This window comes from Sarcophilus harrisii, chromosome 4, assembly GCF_902635505.1.
Source record: "Sarcophilus harrisii chromosome 4, mSarHar1.11, whole genome shotgun sequence".
Lineage (NCBI taxonomy): Eukaryota > Metazoa > Chordata > Mammalia > Dasyuromorphia > Dasyuridae > Sarcophilus > Sarcophilus harrisii.
The window spans coordinates 45,739,595-45,754,669 of NC_045429.1; positions in this window are offsets into that span (position 1 = coordinate 45,739,595).

The window sequence follows — 15,075 nt, forward strand, 5'->3', positions numbered from 1 at the left end:
ATCAAAGAAATTAAATCAAAATTCTCCAAGGAAGGCAAAGATATTACCCAAAATTGATAATGTCACATTTTTCTATTGAAAAGGAACAAGTCCAAGAATCCATAAATTACATACATTATTCTATTAAAAAAGAAATGAAAGAATGAGATGAACATATAAAATAAATAACTCTTAAGAAGCTCTTAAATGCGATATCACTCTCATGCTGCAATGATTGAATCCTGGACCTAGACTTAGGAATATATGGGTTCAAGTTTTATTATAAAAATGTAGAAGTTGTGCAGTCTTCAGAAAGAAACTTAATTTCTCACTCTTAGTTTGCTTATTTGTCTAAAAGGTTGTTGGATATGATAAATTCTTAGGCTCCTTCTAGCTTTAGAACTTAGAAGTAGATTGTATAAAATCAGCAAGTATAATTAAGTAGTAGAAATTTTAGAACAAGACATAGAACCTCTGTTAAATGGTAAATACTCTGAATAAGATAAAATGACAAAATTGCAAAGCAAAAATGTAGAAAAAATAATGAAAAAAATTAAATAGTAAGATTGAAAAACATAATACAAGAATATTGAGCTTGAAGTTAGAATACAATCTGGGGCAAAAACACTTAAAAAATTCAAATACTATCAGGAAATAATTTAAAAAATATTGAAAACCGTTCATATGTTAGAGATTGAGACTTTTTAGAACATCAATATAAAACTCAAGAATAACTCCTCAAGAAATATTGTCATCAGAATTTAAAATTATGAGATTTGAAAATAAATTTTGCAGAAATCAAGAGAAAAAAAAAAACTTTCCATTCCCATGAGAATTTTTTTCACAATAGCACAGTATTACCCATCATTAAAAGGAATCAAAGAACAGATGGAATATGACATTCCAAAGAGATAGTGAAATTAGTTGGCACTCCAAAATAAAATATTCTGCAAAGCTAAGTTTAATCAACACAGCAAATAATTGGACATTTAATTAAAGGGAAGAATTTTAATCATTCTTTAAAAAAAAAAAACTGAGATAAGCAAAATATTTGACATAGAAACTGACCAAACATAAATTATCTATTTTCAGATAACAATTAAAGAACAAGAAATGAAATGTTTATTTTTCATGTGGCTAGAGCTAGATAGTAATATGAATGCAGAGTAATGGAATTGAGGTTTTTAATGAAAAAAGTTGTGCATTCTTTGAGTAATAGTGAGTGTTGAAAAGACAATCAGTGGTCTAATAGATGTCAAAAATCAAAAGCATAATAGTGAAAATCAGGAGCAGAGTTGAGGAATAAATCTATTAGTGTTTTATGGTGGAAATCACATGGGACTTGAGAGAAATGGTGGACAAACATCTCTATTTGTCCAGAGATGTTTCTGTACCCCTTCTGGATGTTTGAAAACAATAGAACATCAGAGGCATCTCCCAGAGGAGAGAGAGGGAAGTAGGTACAGTCACTAAAATGGAAGTGATCTAAAATTGTTAGAATTAATTCCTCAAATGTGATGTGAGATGAGATGAAACACTCTACTAGAAGGGTTTAGGGACTGGACACTTCAAGTGACTAATGATAGAATTGTATGTGTCATTGTTAACTTTCAACACATAGAAGGGAGTAGTTGAAACATCAGAAAGGTATGGTCATGGAGGGGTGGTTAGGGAAAGATAATTTCTTTTCTTTTTTTGATTTTTTAAAAATTAAAACTTTTTAGTTACAAAACATATGCATGGGTAATTTTTCAACATTGACGCTTGCAAAACTTTATTTTCCAAATTTTAGCCTCCTTCCCCCCCACCTACTCTCTTAGATGGCAAGTAGTATAATACAGGTTAGATATATTAAAATTTAAGTTAAATACAATATATGTATATATTTTTATACAATTATCTTGCTGCACAAGAAAAATCAGATCTAGAAAGAAAAAAAAAACTGAGAAGGAAAACAAAAGGCAAGCTAAAATTAATAGAAACATGAAAATATTATGTTGTGGTCCACACTCAGTTCCTATGGTCCTGTCTCTGGATGGATGGCTCTCTTTATCACTGAACAATTGAAACTGGTTTGAATCATCTCATTGCTGAAGAGAGCCATGTACATCAGAATTGATCATCATATAATCTTCTTGTTGCCGTGTATATAATGATCTCCTAGTTCTGCTCACTTCACTTAGCATCAGTTCCTCCATAACATTAGTGTTAAGAGAAAACAAAAAAAAAAAATATGACAATTTAGGCTTGATATTAGGAAAGAAAAGAAACAAGCATAGAAAAATCCTTCTTAAAAATAGAATTAAACAAAAGTAGGCTGGTCTTTTCTTCAAAAACATTCAAGGAGAAACTGAATGGGCACTTGGTTGGTATATTAAAGTAGCAACTGTTTTGATATACTGGTTGGACTTGAAAACTCAAATTCTGTGATTCTCTGAAAATATTTTATATCTCTTTATGTCCCTTGCATTGATGCAGCTTGTAACCCATTCATGTATATCCATCCTGTGTGATTCTTGTTCAGGTACTTAAGAAGTACACCAAGAAAGTCCACTTAACTCATTAGAAGCCTTTTTCTTAGCTTTCTGCTAACATTTCAGGAATATCAATGAGACATACTTATATAAGCATTTAGTGGAAACAAGCATTATAATTAATATTACTTTAAATATGATTGGGAAGCTGTATGATAGCATAATCAGAGTAAACACCAATCTGGACATGGCACTTTGAAGATCTGGCAACTTATTATCTTTATAAGTTTCAGAGAAGATATCTGTACTGGTGGAAGAAATTTTCTTACCTGAGAGTTCTTATATCAGTGAAAAAAAGCATAGGTTTAAGTCCCTCTCCTGATGTCTATGAACAAATCATATTCTTACAATATAAAGGGAAAAGAATAAAGGAATACAAACAAAAATAAAATGCAAGCATATTCTACAAAAGATCTTTTTTAGGATATATATGATGACAGTGTAGGGGTGGAATACAATATATTTGGTTTAAAGAGATTTTAAAAAGCAGGACTTGCAGTTGTGATCTCAAAGAAAACAACTGAAAGAATTATAAAAGTCAGAACAATAAACAGGGATGATAACTCCATGAAAAATTGTGAAATTTAACAATCATAATGCTCTTATTATCATATCATTAAAATACAAAAGATGAGAAAAATATCCTCAAATGGTAATTTGAATAACATAAGATTATTCCATACTTACAAGAAACTACCAAAGAGAATGGAATAGTATATTTCAGAAGCAAAAGAGTTTAAACTTGTTTGGAACAGGATGCTAGATCCACCCCATTACCCAGACTGACTACTCAGAGGCATCTTCAGATACAAACAGGATGTATTTATTCTGTCCTTGCAAGGAGAGGTCCAAGCACAGCAGCTGAGCAGATACAGAGCCTCTCAACTCCAATCTCCTAGCATGATGTGTAACCCTGGGCCTAGAAACAGGGAATCAATTATATAGCAAAAGACTTAGTTTCATTGGATGGACTGAAAAGGAAGTAACCATTGACCAAAGGTCAGCAATGCTAGCTACATCCTTTGGGTCAGATAACTTCTTGAAGCTTAGACCTAATTCTGACCTTTTCTGCCCTACAATCCTTTGAGAATGTGGATCGTGAGACTTCTTGAAACTGAGATCTAAGGTTGACTGACCCATGCTATCTTATAGACTTTTTGAGAAACCTCACCTAATCCCATTCAGTGCCTCCTCTTTATTTTATAATTTTGAAGATTTTTCTCACCACTCCTAAAACTTTTCGTCCCCTAGGACATCCTTGCTATCTAGACCTTCAGGCTTAACCCTCTCTTTTAGTATCAACTGTAACCCACTTTCTACTATTTAGAATCAATACCCACACATCAGTGGAAGCTTTCAGGAACATTTTTAGTTAAGAAATCTTGAACTCAAGAAACTACTGAAGAGAATAGAACAGTATATTTCAGAAGCTAAAGTGTTTAAACCATAATCCAAAATGACATACTTTGCTACCCTGATACTAATAATGTATATAAAAAGAAAAACATTTGAAGCATATCTGCATAAAACAACAGATGTGTACAAATTCTATGATTTTGAAATATTAATAGAAAAAGAAGCTAAAAAACAAGTTATCAAATAAATTATTAAACATCATTTGAAGAAGTAAGTGAGAACTCTATATTTTCAAAAAAGAGAGGTTATACAAAGATAAGAAAAAAAATTCAGAATAGAATAAAAAGGAGAAAAATCAATAAAGATAAAATCAAAGACAATGTCTTCAGAAAAGATGTAGAAAATTAAAACTCACATATAAGACTTTGTAAGGAATGAAACCAATAGGGGTTGTGAATATAAAGACTTAATGGGAGAGGGAATGAGAGGGGCAAAGAAGATTTACATGAATAAGTAAAAAGAAAAAAAAAAACTAATTAAACCTCCAAAATATGAAAGGGCCAATGAAAAGGGTCTAAGAATGGGAAGGTAGGAGATATCCTGTGACAAGAATGTTGCATCAAAATTGTTTGTGCAGCACTGCTTTTTGGAAAAATAGACTGTTCTTTGCAACTATGTCCAAAGGGCTATCATATTGTGCAATACCCTTTGAGCCTGTAGTGGCAAGAAACTAGAAACTGAGTAGAGGCCCATCAGTTGGAGAATGGCTGAATAAATTATAGTATATGAATGTTATGGAATATTATTGTTCTTTAAGAAATGATTAAGAGGATGATTTTATAGAGGCCTGAAAAGACTTACATCAACTGACGGTATGTGAAGTAAGCAGAATTTGGAGATCATTGTACACAGCAACAGCAAGATTGTATGATGAACATTTCTGACACAACTCTTTTCAACAATGAGATGATTCAGGTCAGTTTCAATGGTCTTGTAATGAAGAGAGCCATCTACACCCAGAGAGAGGACTGTGTATACTTTCACAGTGTGAAACACAATATAGTACTTTAATTTTTTTTTTGTTTGATTGCACTTTGTTTTCTTTCTCAATTTTTTTCCTTTTAGATCTGATTTTTCTTGTTCAGCATAATAATTGTGGAAATATGTGTAGAAGAATTATATGTGTTTAACATATATTACTTGCCATCTCAGAGAGGGGTTGGGGAGAATGGAGGTAAAACAAATTTGGAACACAATGTTTTGCAAGGGTGAATCTTAAAAATTATCTACGTACTTCAACAACAATACTATACGACGACCAGTTCTGATGGACCTGGCCATCCTCAACAACGAGATCAACCAAATCATTTCCAATAGAGCAGTAATGAACTGAACCAGCTACACCCAGAGAAAGAACTCTGGGAGATGACTAAAAACCATTACATTGAATTCCCAATCCCTATATTTATGCCCACCTGCATTTTTGATTTCCTTCACTAGCTAATTGTACAATATTTCAGAGTCTGATTCTTTTTGTGCAGCAAAATAACATTTTGGTCATGTATACTTATTGTGTATCTAATTTATATTTTAATATATTTAACATCTACTGATCATCCTGCCATCTGGGGGAGGGGGTGGGGGGTAAGAGGTGAAAAATTGGAACAAGAGGTTTGGCAATTGTTAATGCTGTAACGTTACCCATGTATATATCCTGTAAATAAAAGGCTATTTTAAAAAAAATAAAAATTATCTACGAATTTGTTTTGAAAATAAAAAAAAACTTTAATAAAATAAATTTAATAAAAGAAAAACATTGCTCAAAAGAGGGAAATATTTTTAAAACTATACAATAAAGGAAGATATGGAAGAAAACAGAAATATAAATAAGTTTAACAACTTCTATTTTGAATAGATTAAACACCATAATATATGAGATCAGTGGAACATATAAGAAAAAATAAACACTACAGTCTGTTATTGATAAGAAATACCTCTAAAAGGAAGAGACACTCATAGAATCAACATAAGGCTACATAAAATGTGCTTGCATCATGTAAATTCAAAGTAAGAATTACAATCAATAGAAATAAGCAGAAATCACATTTTGCTTAAATGAATGATAAAATATGAATCTATATTAATATCATAAATATTTTTATCAAATTGCATAAAAGAAAAGTTAACTTCATTCCCACAGGATATATATCTTGATAGAATAATACTTTTTTTTTTCTCAGAACTGAATGAATCTAATGAACTTTAAAATGTATTGACCAAAGAGCAAAGCGAGATATATATATATATATATATATATATATATATATATATATATATATAAATTTAATTAAAATTATGGAGCTCTTCCATGTTATGGAATATTTTCTTCCCCCAAATTGTGTTGAGACAGTCTGGTCTGAGCAAGGGCTTGCTGAGCCTTTTTTCAGGTCTACTCATCCACCTTTCATGTCTACCTTTACTCACGTTTTAGCTGTGACTCCAAAAAGCTGTAATATGTTGACCAGCTATACCCTAATAAAATCATATTGACAGATGGTCTAAAAGCCACCAAAGATGAGCAAAAGGCCTCAAATTCATCAGTGAGTTAGGGGGAATATCTATTTCAAGCACACACATATACTTTCCTTGATAAAACTGATGATTGAGAACAATTTGTTATAACAGCCATCATGGCTGAAACAAGAATTGTGGAGTGCTTAGTGCTTAGTCAGATATCTAAAACGTCAAGGTCATCCACTACATCCTTGGCCATCACCACTCATCATGATTTTGTTATTGAAACCAGACCACAATAATTCTGGAAGAGGGACTGAAGCTGAAACCTGTGCCACTTAGCCTCATTTAAATTCACCCACAAGTCAAAACATCATGCCATAATACCACTGACCTTCTTCAGAATGAAGAAAAAAACAACATAGGAATCACCATCTCTTGTTTATTTACCCATTGACTTGATCTAGCTTCTTTACCTTTGTCACTCTTCTATTCTGCAATAGTTTTACATGAAATATAATATTCACTTGTATAGAAGTTTTGGCATTTAATCTTTGGGACTTCAGTTTTGATCCTCCCCTTCCATTTTTTTTTTTTAGTTAAATTCCATTTATAAATCTAATCCCTTTCTTTTTTTTCAATCTTAATTTTCCACCTTTAAATTCACAAGTCAATCTTATTTTTCTAAAAAGAAAATAAAACAACCCCTTAAGAATGAGTTAATTTTGTTTTTCCTTCTTCCCTCCTTTTTAAGTGTACTGTACAGGGGATAGAAAAATGGACCTGGAGCCAGAAATACTTGAGTTCAGCTCTTGTATCAGGCACTTAATAATTGTGAGACCCTGAGCAAATATTACTTAAACACTGTCCATTTACCTGTTAAAGAGGGATCTACATATTTCTTACATTCCTCCTCCTTCCCTCTTCCCAGTAGTATTTGCAAAGTTACTTACAAATCTTAAAATGTGAGTAACTACTATTATTATTGATATTCTGTTCAATCTGTTTGTTTTTGCAGGGAGTCACTCAAATGCTCTTCTTTTTTTATATCCTGTTTTTCTGGATGATTAATTTCAGTTTTACATGTTATGTTATTTTGGACTACAGTTTGAGATCCTTTGCTTTTTGGAATATTTTATATTTTTCTTTCGCCACTTTAATGCAGAATGAATTTTGGCTTTCCAAATTTTCATATATATATTATATAAGTATATGTGTGTATGCACATATATATATATATAAACATACAGACAGACATACACACACATATGTGTATATATATGTATATATATAAATATTCATGTGTGTATACACACAAGACCACTTGTAGAATCTGTTTTTGTTTCTGTTGTTTTGGAATTGTGAAGTCTAATTGTAAATTGGTGTTAAAAGCATAGTATTTTAATATCTTTTTGGGGATAGTAAGAAGCAATCTGTGGATTCTTTTAGTCAGAGCTTTTAAATGCTGTATTCACAAGTTCCATAAAATTTTACTGTATCATTTATATTATAGTATTTATTTTTCAAACAATTGATATGTTCTTCTGTGAAACCTATGACCCCTTAATTTTTTCTTGTATTTCCTGAATTTTAGATAAATGGTTTATATGGAAAGCACCATTATTCTCATTGTTACCTTTTCTTTTTTCTTCCAGTTTTTTATCCACTCCAGATATATATTTATTTATGTGTGTATGTGTGATTACACATATACACAATCTAATATATAGATATTAGTGCTATTTATATATGGATATATAGATAAATATATTATGCCAAATATGTGAGTTTTTCATTCCTTGCTAAAAAACATCACTGTGTATTAGTTTTTTTTTCTAATGTGTTAATTGCTTTTTTATTATTAAATTGAGAGATCTAACTTCTGATATATCCCATTTCTAATTGCTTCTCTTATGAATTTAATTGCACTTTTGAACCATTCTAAGGTTTTCAGTTATTGGTCCATGCTCTTGGACCAATATTGGTTATTCAGTTATTGGTCCATGCTCTTTTGACATTCTACATAATTTCACTGGTTCTTTAGCTTCTAACGTTTGTTAAGGGAACATTGTGACTCCTTTATGTATTTCATACCTATCTTCCTTATTTTAGTATACTACGATAGTTTATTTGTCTGTACTATAGATTTTTCTTGTTTTCTTCCGTTTAAAAATCTTTGGGGTTTCAATTATTTTGTCCCTTATCCCCCTTCTCCTAGTTAATTTTTTCTCCTGTGTTTGTGTGTGTGGGAGGGTGAGGGGGGGCAGTATGTCTGTAGGATTGGACTGGAAAGCTGCCTCTGCTTTTTCTTTTGTTTGAGAATTTAAGTCTCATGAAACATTTTTCCTGTAAAGAAACACACTCTATCCACTTAGTATCCTTGGCTGAGGGAAAGGACAAGGAGTCAGAGAAGACAGAATTTGGAATCTCGCCTAGCCAGCCATCTGGATTCTTTCATTCTGACCAGTATAGTTACTCATGCTACCCTCTGGCCCAGGCTCTTCCTTGACTTTCCTTTATTAAATGGGCTAAATAAAAATCTGCCCATTTTCAGAGTTATGGAAGGATAATGATTGAAGAATATTTCCTTTAGGCTGAGAGATTCATTATCTAGGGGCCACCCGAGGCAAAAGAAAGTATAATTTTCTTTTCTTTATTATCCCCACTACAACCATTATCCATCCTCACTTGGATGGGCTGCCACTTGTTAGTAGTTTGGATAAAGATTCCCCACAGCGTTCTCATCTCTTCGGCACCTACTCCAGCCCCAAACTGAACTCTCTTCCTGGGCTCTGACAGGATAGCTTTTGGCACACCTTGTCCCAAATATGATCTTTTCATTAATCTAAGACATTGCCAAACAATGCTGCCAGTTATGTATTGAGCCCTCCCCTGCTTGACTCCCTTTTTGTGAGTTGATTCCATCTATTAGAGTATAAACTCCTTGAGATTTTCTTTCTTACTTATCTTTGTAATGGTATTGTTTAGGACACTGTCTTTTCCATAGTAAGCATTTAATAAAAGTTTTATCATTCACTTATTTATTCATACCCATGCATAATATTTTAGGGATTAGTAGGAATTAAAGAAATATTTATTATCATTTTGGTCACAGATCTCATTTTTCTTATAGTTACTATTATGTTGAAATAGTGCACCACTCACAAAATAAATTCCTTAAGATTAGTAATTATTTTAATTTGTACTATTTTGTTATTTTTATCTCTAGTACATACCAGAGGGACATTATTCCTTTAAAAACAAAGCAAAAACATTTATTAAATACTTATTATATGCTAAATTGTACTAGGCAGTAAGGATACAATAATAAAAATGAAAATAGACCTTTCCCTAAAAATAATGGAAAAGGCAAAATATATTTCAAATAAATCCAAAATATATTTAGATAAAGCAGTAGTAATTGGGGAGATTGGAAGTGGTGTCTACGAAGTATAATGCTTAACAGGTGATTATAGTTACCTGTAAAATTGAATTAAATGGCCCTTTGTCCTCTTTTCTTGCTACCTTTTGTTCCTCTACTTCTGTTCTCTAGCTTTATCACCTCCCTTTTATTTCTGATCTTTTTTTCCTTCTATTTATTCTATGTTAGTAAGAGAATAAAAGGGGAAAATATGAATTTAGCTAGCCAATGTATTAAGAAAATATGGGGTCTAGCTCAACATTATACATATACACATATACATAATATATACACATATATACTCATACATTTATACACATGTGTATATTTACATACACATATATATGTATATATATATAATTGTATGTATGTATGTATATATGTATATATGTCAATCACTTTCCCCATCATTTCTACAACATGGAAAACTGTATTTCCCTGAATATAGATACAAAGATTTCATTAATCCTTCCTTATCTATAGACATAGAAGATTTTTCAGAGAGGGAGGTGTTAAAAAATAAACAACTGTGCCCTAGGAAAACTCTATTTAAGGCATCTCCATTCTGCACAGCACTTAGAGGTATAATATGACTTCTAACTGAAGATAATAATTAAATGATCAACAGCACTCTTGATGTGATTGAACTGGAGGGGATTGAAGAACGTGTGTCCAGGAAGAGCAATAATTTTGAAACAATTAATGCCAGTGGAGGTTGGTCTTATTACCCAATAAGAAACTTAATAATGATAACTTTCCAAAAAAATGGAATGGGTTTCTTCAGGAGATTATACTTTCTCCCTCCCCTTTCCTATGCTATAAAGAGAAATCTCCAAATAAAGATTTATTGGCATATTTTAGAATGAGTCATTTGTTTGTTTGCTTGTTTTTGGTGATTGCTTTTGAAATTTCTTCAATGCGGACATTCAGTTATATATAGTATAAGCATGGAACTTTATATATAACATGGAAAAGGAGTCAGTCCTGTAATTTGATGAGTATAAGGATTTCTTGGATAAAGAAACTACATTTAGACGAGTAGTTAAGCACCTTCCTAGAGAGTTTTAGGGGTTGTCTAGGGCACCATGAGTTTAACCAGATAGTCTAAGTCAGAAGCAAAATTTGAATCTACATTTTACTGTCCCTAAGATTGACTCTCAATCACTCTGCCACACTTCTTCTCATATGTTTATTGCTTTCCTCATTTAGGAGTTCAATATATGTTTGCTGAGTTGAGTTGAATTGAGTTGAAAAGTATTATCAGAAAATAGAGTCTTTCCAAGAAGGAGTATGGCTCCAAAGATTAACCTCTGAGAACAGAATTTCTTTATTTGCATGGAAATACCACCAGCTGGAAGACAATAAAGAGATCAGCATAAAGAGAAGCACAGAAACTTGAGGGCAAATATAGATTTTTCTCAAGACATGACCAACTTTTAATAAAGTAAAAAAAAAAATCATCCTTTCCTTCCTAAGTCCTGTTTTTGACATGCTATTACTTTCAGCCACTCAAAGACAATTTCTAGGCCCCTACTCTGCTTATTTCTATCACCTGTCTTCCAGCTTTGCCATTTTCTCCCACACCACGGAAGTACTTACTTGTGTTTTTGACATTTATTTAAAAACAAATTCCCAAAGACTTGTAGCATAATAGCATTGAGAAGAGCGGCGGACTGTTTTACGAGGCAATAACCCGGTTCTCTTATTGCAATCCTCTAACCAGCCTTCAGCCTTATAGTTTATCCACCCGGGAACCAGATTATTGCCTCATAAAACAGCTCGGTGCTCCTATTATGGCTTAAATATAATTGTATTTAAAGACCTTGTTGATTCCATTTAGCAAAATTAGTTTTTATCTTATTTTATCACAATAGTAGCCTGAATAACCTTGATTTGGGGTAGAGGGTTGAATTTCAATGATATTGTCAAACTTGAAAAAATTTATTTTGTAAAACCTCAATTTCTCTTATTTTGAAATTTGATTTTTATTTACTTTAGATAAACAACATAAGTTTTTTAAAAAAGCAAATTATTTTCTATGGATGTTAGTTTCTAAAAATTTATATTCAGAATAATAGGATACATATTTTAAATTTATTAATTTTTCAGAATCTTACAAATTATGTTTGTCTTTTTTAGCCTCTCATTTTTAATCAGTGCATGAAAACAATAATGTTTAAATAGGTATCATAAAATACATTTAATTTTGCATAATAACGACATAGTTTTAAATTGTCAACATCTAAGTATAAGCTCAATTCACTTGTGTAGTTTTAGTTTATCATAGAGAAAAGATATTATTGTATAAAAATAGAAAAGGGAGAAAAGAGGAGGAAATGAGAAAAAATATGCTTAAGGGAGTTCTAAGAGACTGCGCACAAAAACCTCAAGTGGTGAACTATCATCTCCATAAAATAAATTCAACCATTTTACCAATAATAGGAAGAAAGATAATTTGGGATTTAGAATATCTTTAGAAATGAGTAAAACTATCTTTATATTATGTTGTCAACATCATAATGGAACAAAATGTCCTGCAACTTGCCTTGACTTACTCATCAATAATGGTCTAGTAGGTTCTAAAAGTATCATTAAAAAAAAATCTTGACTTATATCATTACATTTATAAGTATGGTTGTCTTACCTTGGCTCTGAGTGCTTTGAATGGCAGGTTTCAGTCACTATTCTTTTGCCTGATGTGTGAAATATACTCTGGGCACTAGTTGAGGGATTACTCATCCTTTTGATTGCTTGCCAATCATAACTGTCACTTGTGTGATTCAGAGTCTTTTAGTCTTCAAATGATTAGGCTTTTAATAGCATAGATATTATTGCTCAAACATATTTAAATTGTAGAATATCTCCTTGTTTAAGGGTCCTTCAAGAATCTTTTTTTCCTCCTTGACAGAACATAATACATAATTCTTACAATTGAAGAATAATCTTTACCTTCCTTTAAAATCAAAATTGGGCTCTATTGACTTTCAACTAACTTAAGAAAAATCATTTCCTTAGTTTGACAGTTGAAGCTTTCAGTTAAAAATGGGAAGTATGGAGAAGCTTTATTTATCTTGAATTTTTCTATGAGCATGTATTAGAGTTTGTGATATTTTTCTCTCCAGCTTGTATTTTTTCCAATTTGTATATTTAGCAATTAAGTTTAATATTTCTATAATTAAACCATAATTTGTTTTCTTTGTTGAGGTCTTTGTAGTACAATAAAACACAAATTTGATGATCTCCTAAGAAGGAAAACTTTCCATTCTTCCCAGTTTGAGGAGAAATTAAAAGAGAAAATAGAGAACAAAATGTAGAAGAGAGAAGTGATAAATGATTTACGTTTATGAAAGATTTGTCAACCTAGAGTTATTCCAGCTATAGAAATCAAATTGGTGCATAATGTCAATTATCAAATAAAGAGAATAATAGAGTAGAATTTGCTTATATTATCTTTGCACATTCCTTTGATGACCTTTGGTTACTTATATTTTAAGATTTTATTTTAAAAATATTTTCTAAGTCCCTTGAACAATGACATAAGCAAGGTTCCCAAAGCTAGCTACCCTGAATTTCATAAAAGTATTGTGAACCTTCTCATCAACATTTATAGAGTTCTTGGAGCTCCAACAAGAGAAGACAACTTTTAAGACTTCTAAGGACAGAATAGCATTGTTAAAAAAAAAAGACATACTTGAATAATTTAGTTATGCATGAATCAGAGACATATGTGTTGAATTTCCCTTAGAGTATAAAATTAAGTGAAGAGAAATCTGGGTAGAGGGGTTGACCAAACATGATTTAGAGACCTTATTGAAATTAAAACATTTTTAAATAGTTTGAGAAACTCCATAAACCCAAAGTTTAGGCAAGTTTGCCAGTCTCTAGTAATACAATGAATGAATTCTTCTGATTGATTCCAAAAGAGTGAACGAAGACCTGTTCCCACTTAGAAAAGCAATCCTATAAATTCTCAAGAGTTGGTTACACTCTTGAACAAATATGTGTTTCTCTAAGGAAATTAGTGCTTTAATTGTACTCTTTAAATACTCACTAGAAATTTAACAAAATCTCATTTTCTAACCTGAAGATGTCAACATGTTTAATGTAAAATAAAATTATAATTCCTTGTGTCTAGTAGGTGCTTAAAAATACTTGCTGAAGAAATACAAAATAAGTGAATAGCTGAGTAAGTTGTTGCAACAGGATACAGTGACATCATCTTTATATGCCACAAGGCAACGTATTTAATGGGCCTCAGAAGAATGGGAAGAGAGATTAAAATACAATTTTAAGTGATCTTGTCATAGTCCATGTATAATTGGCTTTAAATCATAGGCTGAATTTATTGTCCTAGAGCACCAAACACTTGTTTATGTGTCCAACAAGGGCGAAGACTAAAAAAAAAGACTATAAAAATGGTAAAAGCTTTACACAGGCATTAAACTATAATTTAATTTCATTATACCACAATTTTCAAGCAATAGAAAATGGCCTTGTATTCAAGAAACAAAGGTTATTTTCCTACTGTGGGTGCAATACTAGAGAATGGAGAGCCTCTCTGCAAAGGATTTTTCAGTAGGCTATCAAAAAAAAGGTGAAAGTTGGTTTCCAATATTCAAAAAGAAGAGAAAATTTCTGAGAGGGAATCTTAAGCATGCAACTTTTTCTTTTCCAAAACATTTCTTGTCTAATCATACACTATCTTAACTCTTAGAATTCTTTAATTACTTCAAAGTTCAGTATCATCAAAGACATATGTTTCTATTTTTTTCATCCATTTATCCTTACTTAAATGCTCTCAATCATGTATTTATTCTAATTTCTATATTTGCTCACACGAATTCAGCTTATTCACATACAGTAACTATCCATTTTCTTGTGAATAAAAGTTTACCTATCCAGAGCCAGAGGCCTGTTATGGGTCCCATTACACTAAGTATCAGTTGCATCTATGTGAGTAGAGATTTGCTCCCTTCTCTTGGGATCATTAACTCACCCTTTAGGCTTTTTATGTTATATACATTTTTCCATAGATATTTGAGGCCATGGATCTTTTTATTGGTTCCTTTCTTGGTTATTGTTTCTTATGAACTTCTGAAACATAATATAATATACAATTTACAATAATATGTATTAAAGAGCAATGTATGTCTGCATATAAACATGTATTATTTGCGAGTATATACACATATAAATTTGTCTTTTCTACCATGCCTTTCTGATACTCTCACTGAAGAACCAGGCAAGTCAATTTTCAAATGATATTTGCAT